This window comes from Melospiza melodia, chromosome 18 (genome assembly GCF_035770615.1).
Source record: "Melospiza melodia melodia isolate bMelMel2 chromosome 18, bMelMel2.pri, whole genome shotgun sequence".
Classification (NCBI taxonomy): Eukaryota; Metazoa; Chordata; class Aves; order Passeriformes; family Passerellidae; genus Melospiza; species Melospiza melodia.
The window spans coordinates 7,740,422-7,755,182 of NC_086211.1; the positions used below are offsets into that span (position 1 = coordinate 7,740,422).

The 14,761-nt window shown below is 45.0% G+C and overlaps 1 long non-coding RNA gene across 1 annotated transcript in view; it reads right to left on the bottom strand.

Annotated features, from left to right (window-relative positions):
* LOC134426696 (uncharacterized) overlaps positions 1–14,761 on the bottom strand; it is a 57,749-nt gene that overhangs the window by 29,807 nt on the left and 13,181 nt on the right. Inside the window, exon 2 of the long non-coding RNA XR_010030022.1 lies at positions 14,248–14,353. This is a non-coding gene — a long non-coding RNA (uncharacterized LOC134426696). The remainder of the gene's footprint in view (positions 1–14,247; positions 14,354–14,761) is intronic.

Consider the following 14,761-nt stretch of genomic DNA (forward strand, 5'->3'; position numbering starts at 1 on the left):
GAAGTTAGAGGACGTTCTAACTAACAAAGCAAGGAGGCTCAGCAAAAGCCTTGCTAGCAGCCCAGATCTCCCCACTGGTTTTAAATGGAGCCTGGTGGGTTCAGCACAGAATTATGAGATGAGGCAGGTGGCAAAACACATTGGGACCTGGCAGGTGCCTAACTCAGCTGAAAGGACAGCAGAGGTGTCCATTCATCCCATCATGGGATGAATCATGCTGAGGGGCACATGAGAACCATGAGAGCCAGCAGCTACTCAGAGCAATTCCTGCAGTGAGCCACAATTCCCTCAGCAGCTCTCACTGTGGGTGCTGCAGGTGGGACCACTCCAACGCACCCCACTGAACTCACACCAACTTCTGCCTCAGCTTTCAGTTCTTCAAACACCTCTTTAAGCCCACCAGGAAGAGTAGAATTTTAAAAAGCAGCCTCATTTAGTTCTCAACAATTAAATAATAATCCTACTCTTTGTAGGCTGGGGCTGGATTTGCAGGATCTGCATTTCTGACAGCATGCAATTAATTCCCAGGAGTTGCCAGACACACTAAGGGGGTTGAAAGGCTCCAGTCTTTTGTAATAAATAGGCATCAAAAATGAATTTACTATTAACTTCCTACAGAGAACCAAATACACATAAATAGTTATTACAATTACAAAATTGCATAAAAAAAAACTAAAGGCTCATGTTTTCCTGCCTTACCAACAGGCTAGAAATGCTGCTCCACCTATTTCTCCCAATCTGCACCTTTTTCTAGCAGACTAAATGGACAAGATGAACTGCAGGCGAAAGTATGATATTGAATTTTACAGACTTACAGTTTAATATGCTGCAACAGAACGTTCTGAAGACCTTCAGCTGTGCATGGCTCAGCAGTGGCTCGTGCTGTGCAGCAGCATCATGAAACAGCCCCTGGTCTGAGGGTTTTGCAGGGATTTGTGGTGCTCCAGCAGGGGCAGGTCAGCCTTGGGAAGGGGTGGTGGGAAAGGCAATAATGTGGAACAGAAAGAGGAGCGCTGTGGTGCTGCCCCTGCCATGGCAAGGAGAGAGACCCTGGGATGGGTTCTGCTGCTGGAACCTGGCCCCACATGGGGCAGAGCCCCCCAGGGATGGGCACAGCCCTGCAGATGGACAATAACCTTCACACTCCCAAACAAAAAGCAGCAAAGGGCTAGTGTCACAGGAGGGATCAGCCTCTGGTGTTCCAGAGCATCATTTCTCCCACCCTTGCAGTGTCACAGCACAGTGGCAGCCCATCCACAGGAGAAGTGGCCAGGCTGTCCCTGCAGATCTGCTTGGCAGCTGGCATTCCCCTCATGACACAAAGATATCTGTCATGTAGAAATCCCCCACCAGCTCATCCCAGCCAGCAGAAATTCATCTTGGCCACTGAAAGTGCCCAAAGTGCAGCAGAGGGGACACATGCCATGGTCCCACATTTTACATCACACAAATGAGGACAATGAGCCCTCCTCCACCAGCCACCCTGCCCACTTGGAAAATGGCAAAGAATTTAAACAGTCAAGACTTTTCCCTCCTGGATTTTATAATGGAGTTGCAGCCTGGCCTCAGGACAACCAGAATTTCCAACAACGGGATGGAGACATTCAGCCTTGAGAATTAAATATCACCATAAGCCTGCTGACAGGCAGTATCTTCCAGCAGAACCTTCCTGGTCATTTGTCACAGTCATCTTCGTAAATGTAATTGATTCTGCTGGACTGAGCTCCCACAGGTTTCTGTTCTGCAGGTACAGACCTTCAGCATTGCTACATTTCTAGAATAAAAGTATGAGTAAAAGACCAAATCTGAGATGTCATGTTCAGGAGGAAATCCATCAGCCTATGACTAGTGCACATCTGAGGTATTGGGCTAAAATCACACAGGGCTTCAGCCGAACAAAATTGTACATTTTAGCAAACATTGCTTAAAATGGTCTTTAGCAGAGATCCATTTTCCTGAATTTCTTCTGTGTTTTTTTTTAATAGGTCTCCCCTCTCCCCCATATCCTTGTAATGAAGAAAAATAGAGTACATACTGTGGAATTTTTCCTCCTTTTTCTTTCTTTTTTCTACTTAAGAGTTTCAGAAAAAGCAACTTAATTGAACTGTGGGCAGTTTCAAGGAAGGTATTACTGTGCCCAGTGACACAGAAGCAGAGGAATCATTTGTATTAGCTCCTCTTTTAAGCTTTATTGCTAGGGTCAATTTAGGCAGAAACAACCCAACCCTCTGTCTCTTGCTGTGCATCCTGAACAGGTCAGATGATGTCAGATAATTGCTTTGCTTGTGTTTAAGACAAGAAGTTCATGGTGGTGATGCTGAACCATGAGGTGCAACATGCCCCAGCTCCTCCAGGAGCTTCTGCTCTCTCTGAGCTCTCAGCAAGCTCCAGGCTCAGAAATGGTCACCTGTCCTCCCCCTGTGACCCACAGAGCCCAGCAGCCCCACTCAGACCCCTTTCCCTGCTCACAGACAGGCAGGGCTTCTCCACACCCTGTGCCTCTGTCCAGCCTGGCAGGGACACTGCACAGGTTTGCTACATGGCAGGTTTGCTTGGAGGGGAAAATGGGGAAATTTAGGGTTGCTATAAGCAACTCCTTATCTCTGGACCAGAGAGCACTATACAGAGCCCAGAGGTGCAGAAGCCAAGACCAGAAGATGCTATTATTTTGATTTTAAATTGTAGATGTCAAATGAATCATATTGTCTACATCTCCCCAATCTGATCAAACAGCCACTTTAAAACAGTATCTGTTGTTATTTATCACCAATATTAATAGAGGTTGTGTAGGGGAAAATTAGCTGAAGGCTGCTTTATAGATTAAAACTGACTCAGATTAGAAAAGCACAAACCAAGTAAAGAGAACCAAGAACTATCCTGATATATCAAAACATTTGAAAGGAGTCCCCCTCAGTGCTAGCACAGCTCCAAGTGGACCAGAGGTGTATCCTCCCCCTGCAAAGCTCCACACACCAATGGTGAGGACAAGGAGCAGCCCTGTGTGCCCTGATAGGGTGTAATGTGCCCAGCTGTGACAAAAAGCATCCCCAGCCTGGCTAAGCCAACCAAGAGGCACAACTGCAAGTCATTCAAAGCACCTTTTGAAACTGCATCCCAGAGGATCTCCAGCAGACATCTGGCCACAGCTGGCTGCTTAATCAGCTGCCTGCAGGATGAGCCACATGCATAATAAAGCAATTTTCATTTAAGCCCATCTTGCACTGGTGTGACCTTTTCCAGGAGTGTGTTTGGGTGAGCTCCAGCAATCAGCAGCACCGAGGCTCAGCAGGGAGAGGAGGGAGGGCAGGGAGGCTCCGGCGGGGCAGCCCAGGGGCAGCGGGAGGAGAGGGCAGGAGGGGTTTATTGTGGGAATCCTTAAAATCAGAGGGTTTGGGAAAGCTGCAATTAATAGAACCTCACATTTGTTCAGTAGCCACCCCACATCTGCCAGCCTGTACCAGTTACTGCATTGAAACCAGCAGACACACTGCAAGGCACCCCTAGGCATGGATGCAGATAAAGGTAATGGCAGAGATGACAATCAGGCTGCTGAAGTACATTAAACAAAACCAAACCATTCTCCACTCAGGCCTCTCTGCACTACTTATCCTCTAACACCTCCATAAAGCAACTAAGGAGAAATATCAATATCTTAGTGAGGTTTTTAACAGCTGAGTTTGTCATCATTTTTCCCCACTCTGTTAAAGTCTCAGGAGATGTATGAGGACAGGTTACCCTTCCCTGTGGTGAGTCATCCCTGGCCTTGCCCACTCAGAGAGGTGTTTGATTGATGTCAGGGTGAGAAAGCCCCAGATGGCAGAATGTGCTGCCTTACAGCATTCCCACTGTGCTCCTTGAGCAGAGCAGGACTCACCTGCAGAGACCCAGGATCAGATTCATGAGCAGCAAGAAATTGCAGGGCTCTGCTCCCATTGGGGCTGGGGTTAAATTCCAAGAGAGAACTGACTGAAGATATAGCTCAAGCAGCTCCACATGGTTTTGGAACCAGGTTTAAAAGATTTAAATGTTTCAGGAGATGAAAGTATTGACTACCAAATGGGTTCAACAAAACTCATCCTCATGTTTACAAAGGACTGAGCATTTAAAATCTACATTGCACACATTTGCTAGTGATTTTCTGGAAAACAAAAACTATTACATAACAAGTTAAAAGACTTTGCTGTACTTTTCTTTGTTTAGTTTTCTACAAGACAAAACTCAGGCTAGTTTTGACCATACAGTCCTCCTGCCTCCAGGAGGCCTCCAGACATCCCTCTTGGCTCACAAGCCATGGGCACGCTGGGACCACAGCATGTTCCCTCCCCATCCATTTCTCTAATGATCAGTGGGTCACAAAGAGGAACAATGACCCTTTTCTTGTTAGTAGTTTATGGCAGTTGGTATCAGAGAAAATCCAGCTTTTGAATTCTTATGGGTGTCCTGACCTTGTCCTTCAGAGCAGGATTTTACACCCAGAGCTCCCACCTTTACCTGGAGCCACAGCAGCCTTCTGCAGCAAACAGCTCTGCTGACTCCAGAGGGCCCTGGGAGCTTGGCAGCCTCTGACACAGCTCTCACATTAAGGGGAAGCAGGTGGAGAAATGAGTGTTGCTGTGGGTTCTCAGACTGGTGTACACCAGCCTCCTGATGGGTGGGAGTGCCACCACCCCCACCTCGCCTCCTGGCAAAGCCATTCCCTGCACCTGCAAAGCCCCATCTCAGCAGCACTGGCACATTCCCAGTGCCACAGGATGCTCATTGGTGAGTCTGTGGCACAGCTCAGGCACTCAGGGGCTGGGAAATGTGAGCTGCTCATGGCCAGTGAGCTCCCAGCTAAGCACCAGGTGATCAGAAGAAATGATATTTCCAGATGAGCTGCTTCAGCTCATCTTGATAAGCCTTTTAAATCACATTGTCCTCACTAAGACATCTCAATTTTACAGCTCCTAAACCCAACTTCTCCTTGATGTAAATAAACAAGCAAGAGCTGAAGGCTGAGTTAGTGCAGAGTCAGACAAAGGACAAGCCAACACCTGCAGGCACATGAGCACTTTGTGAATCCAGTTTATAATGAACTGGGCACACTGTTAAGGTTTGGCTGGCCAGGCTGGCCTCTCAGCAGGTACAGAGATTTGCTTCCGGACCTGGGGTTAAGGTAGACAGCTGCTCTCCATGATGTGGGGATACTCCTCAGGATCATTGCCTGGATTTTTTAAATATAAATATTTTGTTTTGAGAACTTCATTGATGCAGAAATCTGCTGGAAGGATTACTGCAAATAGATGATCCTACATTAAAGAGCAACTTTAGAGCCAGTGCATGATTTCCAGAAGACCCCTGCCTCCCCCAGGAAACCACAATGTACACCCTGCATCAGGGACTGCTGCACTACAGTGTCACCTGACAAAGCTGTAGCAAGCTGAAGGTGGCTCCATCAGTAACACCAAATGCTGTCAGTGCCACATCTGGTCACTTGGGACAGATTTCTTTTGCAAAGACACTTTACTTCATTGCTTCATCGTAGAGGAAAAGCTGAAGTTTTTTTCAGTTGTTTAAGGATTCAGAAAGAAGAATTCTGTATATTTCCAGGGAACATATTCCAACATCCAGCATCCAGCAATTTAGCTCATGCTGGCCTTGTTATGCTGGGGAACTCTGCTCTGAGACAAGCAGCCAGCTCCAGAGGACAGGGCCTAACACTTCAAAGCAGGTGATAAATACAGAAGGGCCAAGAGCTTCATGCTACACTTCTTGTGCCAAATGCACTTGAAGGACTAATATGAAACACTAAGAGAATATAGAAATGGACAGAAGGCTACAAACTGTGGAATCAGAGCCAGGGCTGGGAAATCCAGGAGACCAGGCCAGGGTGCACTTTCCACAATGGCTGTCAATGCATTTTAGCTCTTTCTACCATCTTGAAATCCCTGAGTGGATGGTGGGGGAGCAACACCTTGCAAGTCCTGAGCAAGCATAACATCCAAGTGCAAAGGAGAGACTGTGCTGGCATGTCCTGCAGCCCAGCACAAGGTGGGAGATCTACAGGAGGCATGGGACACCTCAGCCACCCAGCAGCAGAGCAGTGACACTGATGGCAGCTCTCAGCCTGGACCGTGTCCCAGACCTGGCACCCCACCCAGCTCTTGGGACACCAGTAATTGTGTAATGACACTTCACCAGACACTGTGACAACTTCACTGTGCTGGGAATGGTCAGCAGGAGCAGATAACCCCCACAGCTGCATCTCCCACCTGCCCACAGAGCTGTGAGCTCACCACGGTGCTTTGTGTACCTTCGGGAAGGTGGTGTTGCCACGTGCCCTGGCAGTGACTGTGCAGCAGTGAGGTCCAACGTGAGAAAGTCACACTGCAGATCAGATCCTGCTGGAGCAGAGGGCTCCAGGGAGCCTCCAGATGGTGCTTCTGGCACTGCTTGATTGCATTGGCCAGGGACACCCCAGAAAACAGTATGCAGGCATTGTAACTCAGTGAAACTAGCTGCTAGGCATGAAGGGTTAACAGTTCATCTAGAAAGATTAATTTATGCCCAAAACCCTTTCTGTTGTCACTCACTGAGAGAAAATGTTAAGCACTGTAAAATGGGCAGCGATAATTGCATTTCCTTAAGGACGTGTCTGGCAGGAGGTCGCTATCTGCTCCACGAGGTACGTGACCATGATACTGTCATTTTGACAGAATCAATGTATGCAGTCATTAATCTTACAAATTAAAAACCCATAAATCTCTGTTAAACCCACTGTCATTGATTAGGAATTACATTACCACAATACACAGAAGCCTTTTAATTTTGTTTTTCCTCCAAAATGAATAAACAGGTCTGTTCAGTTTATCTTCTCCTATGCTGGAGTGATAAAGGGCAAAGCCATTTCATGGCTATGCATCATTGTTTTGGAACAAAATCATACCTAAGAAGCTCAGGAAAGGGGGGAATGAAGAAGAAAAATCGGTTTCTAGGGATGTCATTTAGCCCAACTACGTATTATTACCTCTCAGGAGTACCAAACAATGAGGCAGAATTTGTCAAACCCTAAATCTGTAAATTTGGTTGATATGCACCCTGTGAATAATCCAGCAGGTCTCCTCATGAAAAAGACAAGGACATTTGCTCTGTTGGACTTTTACCGGGTTGGCTACTTTTTAAAATGCTCCTAGCCATTGGAAACAGTCCAGTTTGATCAGTTATCCAATGAATTGACCTTCCAAGGTAACAGATAATTACTTCTCATTACTGTAATGACTCAATAATTCACATAAATGACTGGGAAATCCACTGCTTTCTTCTGAATTTTGACATGTGGGTGGTGCTCTAAAATGCAAAAGCAGTCATGAACTTCAGAATAGAGACTATTCAATCAGAGACAGGGATTGATGTTCTGACAGTTCAATACACAAATGCCCTGCTAGACCAGCCTGACTAATCTTTACTACAAGCCCTGCAGTTCTGGTATGATTAGGTCACCACTTCATCTTGTTCAAGTATTTGGGAAGCAAAGTGAGGTCTTTCTGATAATTAGTTATAAAATTGGGACCTACTGTTCAGATTTAGCCATCTGTCAGTTTTACTGCTGGGAAGATACATATAAAAGAAGACTTCTGAGGATAAGGACTCAGACAAGAACTCTCTGGAGGATGTTTCTGAGAGCAGCTGGTGAGCACAGGAATGGGAGAGGGAGCGTCCATGGATACACAGCCAAGGCAAGACCAATGTCCCAGCTGCAATCCAGTGGCTCCAGCAGGAAGCAGAAAGGGCTCAAGGATTTAAACTTTTTCAACTCTTCTATCATCTTCACTCACCTTTTCTGACAATGCCCATCCCCTGTAACTACCTCTGGCTTCAAACAAGGGGAAAAGAAACTCTACAAGCTGTCAGAGTTTGGATGCAAGCACCTCAATGGAGGGTAATTAAATATAGCATATGTTCTCTTTTAGTACTTGTTTACAGCTGGAAGATCAAATGGTTTTCTCAGACTTTGATCTTGATGCCTCTCCTTGAAAAAACACACAGACACGTTCAGTGGACCCTAGTAGCAACTTTTTAGGGATGATGTTGATTGGATTCAGTGTCCCTTGGCAGAGCTGCACACCTTCAGGCTGGGGAAACAGACAGTTTTTCCAGTCTGCAAGGGGAATATACCCATCAGTTAAACTGAAAAGGTGGGGAAGTTCAGGGTGCAAACCCCAAAACAGCAACTTAGGAAAAGATGTTAAAGAAGCAGCCACCCAGTGCCTCACCCAAACCTCAGGGCTGCTCTCTTTGCTTCATCCCATTCCTGCTCTGAAGTGTTGGCTGGCTGGGACACACTCACTACAACTGCACCAAGGGCAGTAGCCTTTTGTTCAAATAGAAAAGGACATCTATTTTGTGTAAAAAATCTTTTATTGGCACAAGCAGGTATTATGAAAGAATTTTGTAATGTTTTCACATAGCTAACATCAGGAAGTTTTCCTGATTTTCTGGGTAAGCTGTTGCTCTAAGGACACAAGGCAAGCTGTATAATTTAAATAGTCCCCAAGACCAAGCCCAGCCAGAGGGAGCTATGGGACACTGACCCCAGTCAACAACTTAATTTGCCTGAGGGCTAGAAAGACAGAGAGTAATACAAGATCCTCTGAACACCAAGCAGCCCTAACAAATATCCCCCTTCAGAAACATTGCAGCTGAATTTTGCCTTTGACTGTGCACACAGACATCAGGAGCCACTTAGGAGCTTGCCAGTTCTCAAATTGGCCAGCAAGTCCAAGCCAATCCAATTGGAATAGGAATAGAAACATTTGCCAGAGTGAAGCAAACCACACAAGATCAATAATATAGATCCTGGGACAAAGAAAAATTACTGAGTCTGAAGAAGGAAACAAATGAGAGAAAAATCCCAAATCATTTTTTGCTGGATCTGGGGGAAAATGAAATAGAATGTGGAATAGCAAAATGGCATTTCTGTGTGTGAAATGAGTGGATATGGGGCAAAATACAGATTTACTTTTTACACACAAAAGACAACTCCCATTCCACATTGACACAGCTTCTTCCACAGCTGCATGCAAGTGTAGAGAGAGCACATGCACTGGATTCAAAGGGAAAACAGTGAAAAAACCATGAGAAAAGATGGGAAGGTGAGCTCCTGCAGATGCACCTTTCCAAAGAGCACAGAATGAGTAATGCCTGAGCAACCCCCATGGGGCTTTGAAGAGAAACATTACATCCATTGCTGAGTCTACTTTGAGTGTTAAATACAGCATTTGATAACTCATTCCTTGCAAAACCATAGAGGTAACAAAAGTACCTAATGACATTAATCACCTGTCAGCCAGTGACAGAAACAGGTTGCCAAAATATGGACTTTTGATATGGTTCAATACAGCAACCCCTACAAGAATGGGATGTGAATAAAAATTGCAACTCCACAATGAAGCCAGGCTGATTTTCAGGGATATACACACTCATCCATATTCAGGATAATCCTCTTAATCACCAGCTACGATTTACAGCACTTAAGGTGGTACCTATTGTCACGGACTTGAGTCTGCAGCATCAAATTTCAATATTTTGCCTTTCAAATCAACTAATGATGACCTGTCTTGGATACTAGAGAAGGCAGAAGGAATTCCATTCTGAACATTATTCAGTTTAGATAGCAAAATAATTATGCATTTTATGGCTTATTGCAGTGGAGTCAGAACTTTTTCTAGCAGCATCATCTGGAAAAGACCTGCCCTTCCAGTCATAGCAACAGACAAAAAATGTGATTTTCTCTGTGTGCTTGAGCTAAACTTACAAAAACAATGGAGCATCTGAATGATTGCAATACAGTTTGAAATATTAGTGACTAAAACCAGAAGTTTTTTCTGTTCATTAATTAGTCAGCTGCTAAAGTTCATTCCTCCATGAAGTTTAGATTGCCAGGGACCCCATAATTTCTAAGTCACCTTAGAATCTTGCTATTTCCTATAGTCAGATTTCCAGTGATTCCAGCTTCAATAAACCCTGTGAGCAATCTCATCCTATTTAGACAATTCCATATCATCCTTCTGCCCAATCCAAGTCTTTGCAGCCTTGTTCACATGGGAGCACAGATTACAGTCAGCAGCTATCAGCTGGCACAGCCTGCACTGCCTGCAGTGCCCTCCTGCTTCCTTGGATAGATTCACTGAGGCCAAGGATTAATGAATGTTTTCCTCACCCCAAATGTGGCTTCCATGCACAAGGCACATGTCCAGCACGTGTTCTGGTAAGGCCTATGGGCCATCAGCAGCAAGGGCAGAGCAGAGACAAGAGTCCTGCTGCAAACACACTCCCTGAAGCCATTCCAACATCAGCAATGTGCCTGGCTTTGTTCAGAGTCACTTGCTGAGTTCATCATTTCAGGGGAGGCAGGAAGCCAGTGCCCAAATCAAGCCTTCTCATCCAGAATCAGAGCCTTCTTCCCACCCCATATAAACTGGGAGAAAGACACAGGGACAAACTGGCAAGTGACTGCATTGTCTTTGGTGACATGGATGACATTTTAAAAAAAAACTTTTTGTGTGTCTCAACCTCCCTTCAGATACTAAACCCAAATGCCTTAATCCTTCTTCACCCCATCTTGGGAGTCTCTCAGCCAGCACAGCTTTTACAATGACAAGCTCCTTCCCTGACTTATGCTAATGTTCTTCTGGGATTGATTACTAGGGCAAACTGCTTAGTGGTGTCTCTCCAAATCAATATTTCACTGCTCTCAAACCACTCAGTTGTCCTCCCCCAGAGCAAAAGCCCATGTGAAGAGCCCAGTAACTTGAGCAGAATTTCAGTGGAGGCAGCAGTGCAGATCCTCCACCACGCTCAGCCGATCGATCTTTATGGATTTCAGTGGAGCTGCACTGATCTGCTCTAGCTGGTGATTTGGACCAGCATCATTACCCAGCAGGAGCCTAAAGAAGTTTTTATACCTTTTCACATCACCTATAAAGCAAGGCCTGGTAACATCTGCAATGGGCAGATCTGCAGCAGCTCCTTCTGAGTAGTTTACAGCCCACACAGCAGCAAATCACCACTAATGCCTGCTTCTCACACCACACAGGGCTGCAGAGCAAAACCACCTCCAGAGCTGCATTCAGAACTGCTGCAGCTGAAACCTCAATCATCTCCACAGAGGCCAACTTGATTATGCCTTGAAATCCTTCCTCACCCTCCCCTTCAAGGATTTCTTGGAGCAGCAGCAGGTGCCCCCAGCTCAGGGGCTGTGCTGGAGGTCACACAGGCAGGGCAGGAGAGCATCCCCAGCTCCATCTGTGGAGAGGAAAGCCTGGGGTTTTATAGATATTTCCACCCACAGCAGTGTCTGGAAGGGGCAGGATGTACAACCCTCTCCAGTTTAGGTCATCATGAAGAATGTGATTCACAGACCTAAATGCGAGTGAATTTTGGGCAAGGATCTGTCCTAACCCACATCCAAAGAAGATACAAGATGTGGGTCCTAGAGCAATTTGATTTCTCCCCCATAAAATATATCTGGGCTTGAAGCCAATTACTTCCATTGGAATTTTTAGTCTTTATTATGGTTTACCTTAAAAGAAGACTGGTTTTCAGAAAGTCCCAGGCAACTGAGTAAATTGAGGCATTTGTAGTCTCAAGTTGGGCACCAAAAACAGGGAGAGGGAAGACATGAGCACTGCTGCTGAGCACTGGTCTGGTAAAAGAGGAAATTATTCCCAGCTCCCAAACTGTAAACAATTTGGGTAGAGTTTCTTATTTTGTAAATGTGAATTTGTTTTAATTAAAGTTGTTTGGCATTATTTCAGCACTGTTTAAATTATTTTGGCCAAACTAGTAAATCTGATAATTCAGGACTGAATATAACCAATTAGATTTACTGTATGATACACCATAATCTGATCAAGCAGTCTCAAAGGATTTGACTTGTTAGCATTTCAAAAGCATAGGAGGTTTTTGAATAATTTATTACATTTCTTTCAAGCTCATCTTTGTTAATTCATTATGTAAAGATAAGGCAGATGTTTTACAGAGACTTGTGCCATATCTATTTTTTAACTTGTATTAATCTGTTGCCAAAGACACCCCCTTTTGCCAGAGAGCTCAGTGAAAATAACAGGTACTGAAAAAGTTTTAGAAGCAGATGAGGGTTGTGGCTATCAAAATTCAGTTTCAGAGATGAGGGAATTTCCCACACCCCCCTCCACCCTATCTGAGAAAGTTTTGTTCATTTACTTCTCCCTGATTTCCTGTCTCCAGCCACTTTGTCTCACTCAAGTTTCGTTTGAACACATCCTGCTAGGAGCTGCAACATTTCTTGCATGAAAACCTCTGGGAACAGAATCACGAGCTGGGTTAAACAAACCCACAGCACCTCAGTCCAGCCTGATGGAGGTATTTTTCCCCTGTCCATTACCAGGAGCTGTGAGCAGGCATTTGTTCACCCAGCTCAGTACCAGACATCCCTCCCTCCTCTGCTGTTCCAGGGAGGCAGATTCCTCCCTCCCTCCCAGGCATGCCCAGGGGACACTCACCACAGGTTATTTTGCTTTGTTCTTGTTCTGCCCAGAAACCTGTTATTCACCAGAGGCTTGAATTCCTGAGAACAAACTTTACAGAGTTCATCTGGAAAAGGGCACACCTTCATTGCTTGCTCTCTTTTCTGGGAGCTCAGGGCAGCAGGATGACTCTCTACAAACACAGCACAGGGGCCTGTAAACACCAGGGACGTGTAAACACCAAATAGTGACCAGCTGTGCTCACCTGGACACCCACAGTGAAAATATCTCACCTCATAAGTGGTAAATAGTTATCACACGAACAGCTGCCATTCGGACACTTCTCTTGGAATATGATGGATCTGGAGCTGTTTCTTCCTCCTGGATATAGGGGTGTAGGCAGCTACCCTAAACTTGGCATCTTGGCATGATAGAATGATAGAAAACCCAGTGTTCTTCAGCTAGAAGAGGGACTAAAATTCTGCACTTTGAGGATGCAGTTGTGAAAAACTGCATTGCTGATGTATGCAAGCAAGATTATGGTCTTACACTGGGGGAAGAAGAAATTACTTGGAGATTTCCTAGAAATCTATGCCAGGTCAAAAGATTGAGGCAGCTTGAAAGGATGTTTGCTGGAACTGAAGGCTTCCTGAAAGCAGAATTGTATTAGCAAAAGCTACAGACATGTAAATGAGAACTCTGTAACCCAGCAAGCAGAATTAATGAATAAACATTACAGCTCTAGGTGAGGGCTGGGACCATCTGAGGAAGATGCTGCTGCACCCAGTTCAATATTGTGCTACCCAACAACCCTTCATGGGAAAACCATTTCAGTGCCCTTTGAACCAAGGCTGACAGTGCTTGCTATCACAGGTGAGCCCAACTTCTCCATTACAGGTCTTTTGAGGGTCAGGACTCAAAGTTTGGCCAAATTACGTGTCAGCATCTGCACCAAGAAGAAAAAACTGAGTATGCAAACATATGGTAAGATGGCTTTTTAACTCATATCTGTGATGGTGCTCTTGTGCAATACTGAGCTAAAAAAGAAATCCAGCAATAAGGTTGGAATAATCCCAACATCTAATAATCTTCCTTAGCAATTTAGATATTTTTTTAAACAATAATGAGCTTTGAATTATATCATTAGCTAGAAAGCAAATTCTGATCCAGGAAGTTGTATTTTATCTTGATTCCATTTCCAAAACCATCTGGACGTAAACCACACAGATGAAGTAGCATCAAAAATACACAGCTATTACTAATTATGGTATGCTGTGCCATTTCTCCCACCACCTGCTAGCAATGACACAACATTACTCAAGAATCAAGCTTGATAAGCTTGATGAATAATTTTAATATTTTTTTATTCAGCTTGCAAATTATCTCTGAACAGATTTTTTTCTCCCCCCACCCCTCCCCATATCTATCTTGTTATTTAAAGTTAGTCACAATGGTTTTGGTGACTAATTTCTGATCTGTAACTTGTTTATGAGAACTGTGTTGCAAGCGTTTGAGATTTGAAATTCAAAATTTGGTGTAGTTTAGATTTGACATGTAATTCAATAGTGATTTACTCCTGACTAGATAACAGCCCAGTCATCCTCCCAGGGTGAATATTTGCATATGAGGACTCAAAGCTCACTTTTTACCAATGTGTTGTGGTTCCTTACAGTTTGCTGCACCTTCGCAGAACACTCTAAGAGTGCAGTGAAAATATTAAGGAAGCTTGAGGGTTGGAGAAAAGGAAGATGTAAGGAATTACCTGAGATTTTCTGGTTTTACAGGACTAGCACTAGAGTCAGCTGTTCCAAACAATACTTCCAAATATGTTCACCACTGGATCAATTACCAGGAGGCTTCACAGGCACCTGCAGGCAAAGGCAATGACCTTGTGAGAACAACTGTTCATGTCCCAGCCTCCCTCCTGCACAGGTGAGAGTGGCCCCGTTAGGGCAGAGCTCTGATCCTGTCAGGAGTCACACACTGCTCACTGAATGAGGCTGCTGCTGCCTCACATTTCCCATCTTTTACCCTCCAGGACAGGCATCAGCTTCACTTTGAAGCTGGACATGTTTGAAAGCAGAACATAACGTGAGCAAGGCACTTCTCACAGGGGAGGGGGGTAAAGCAGGACTATTCCTACAATCTCCCTTATTCTCCCCAGCTGCTCAGATCCAAGCCCACATTTTGGGAGAGCTGTTACCACACTGTGGGGCAAAGGAGAAAACACATCCCCCTGCTCTGTAAGCCAGAGCAGCTCAGGAAGCCTCCCAGTG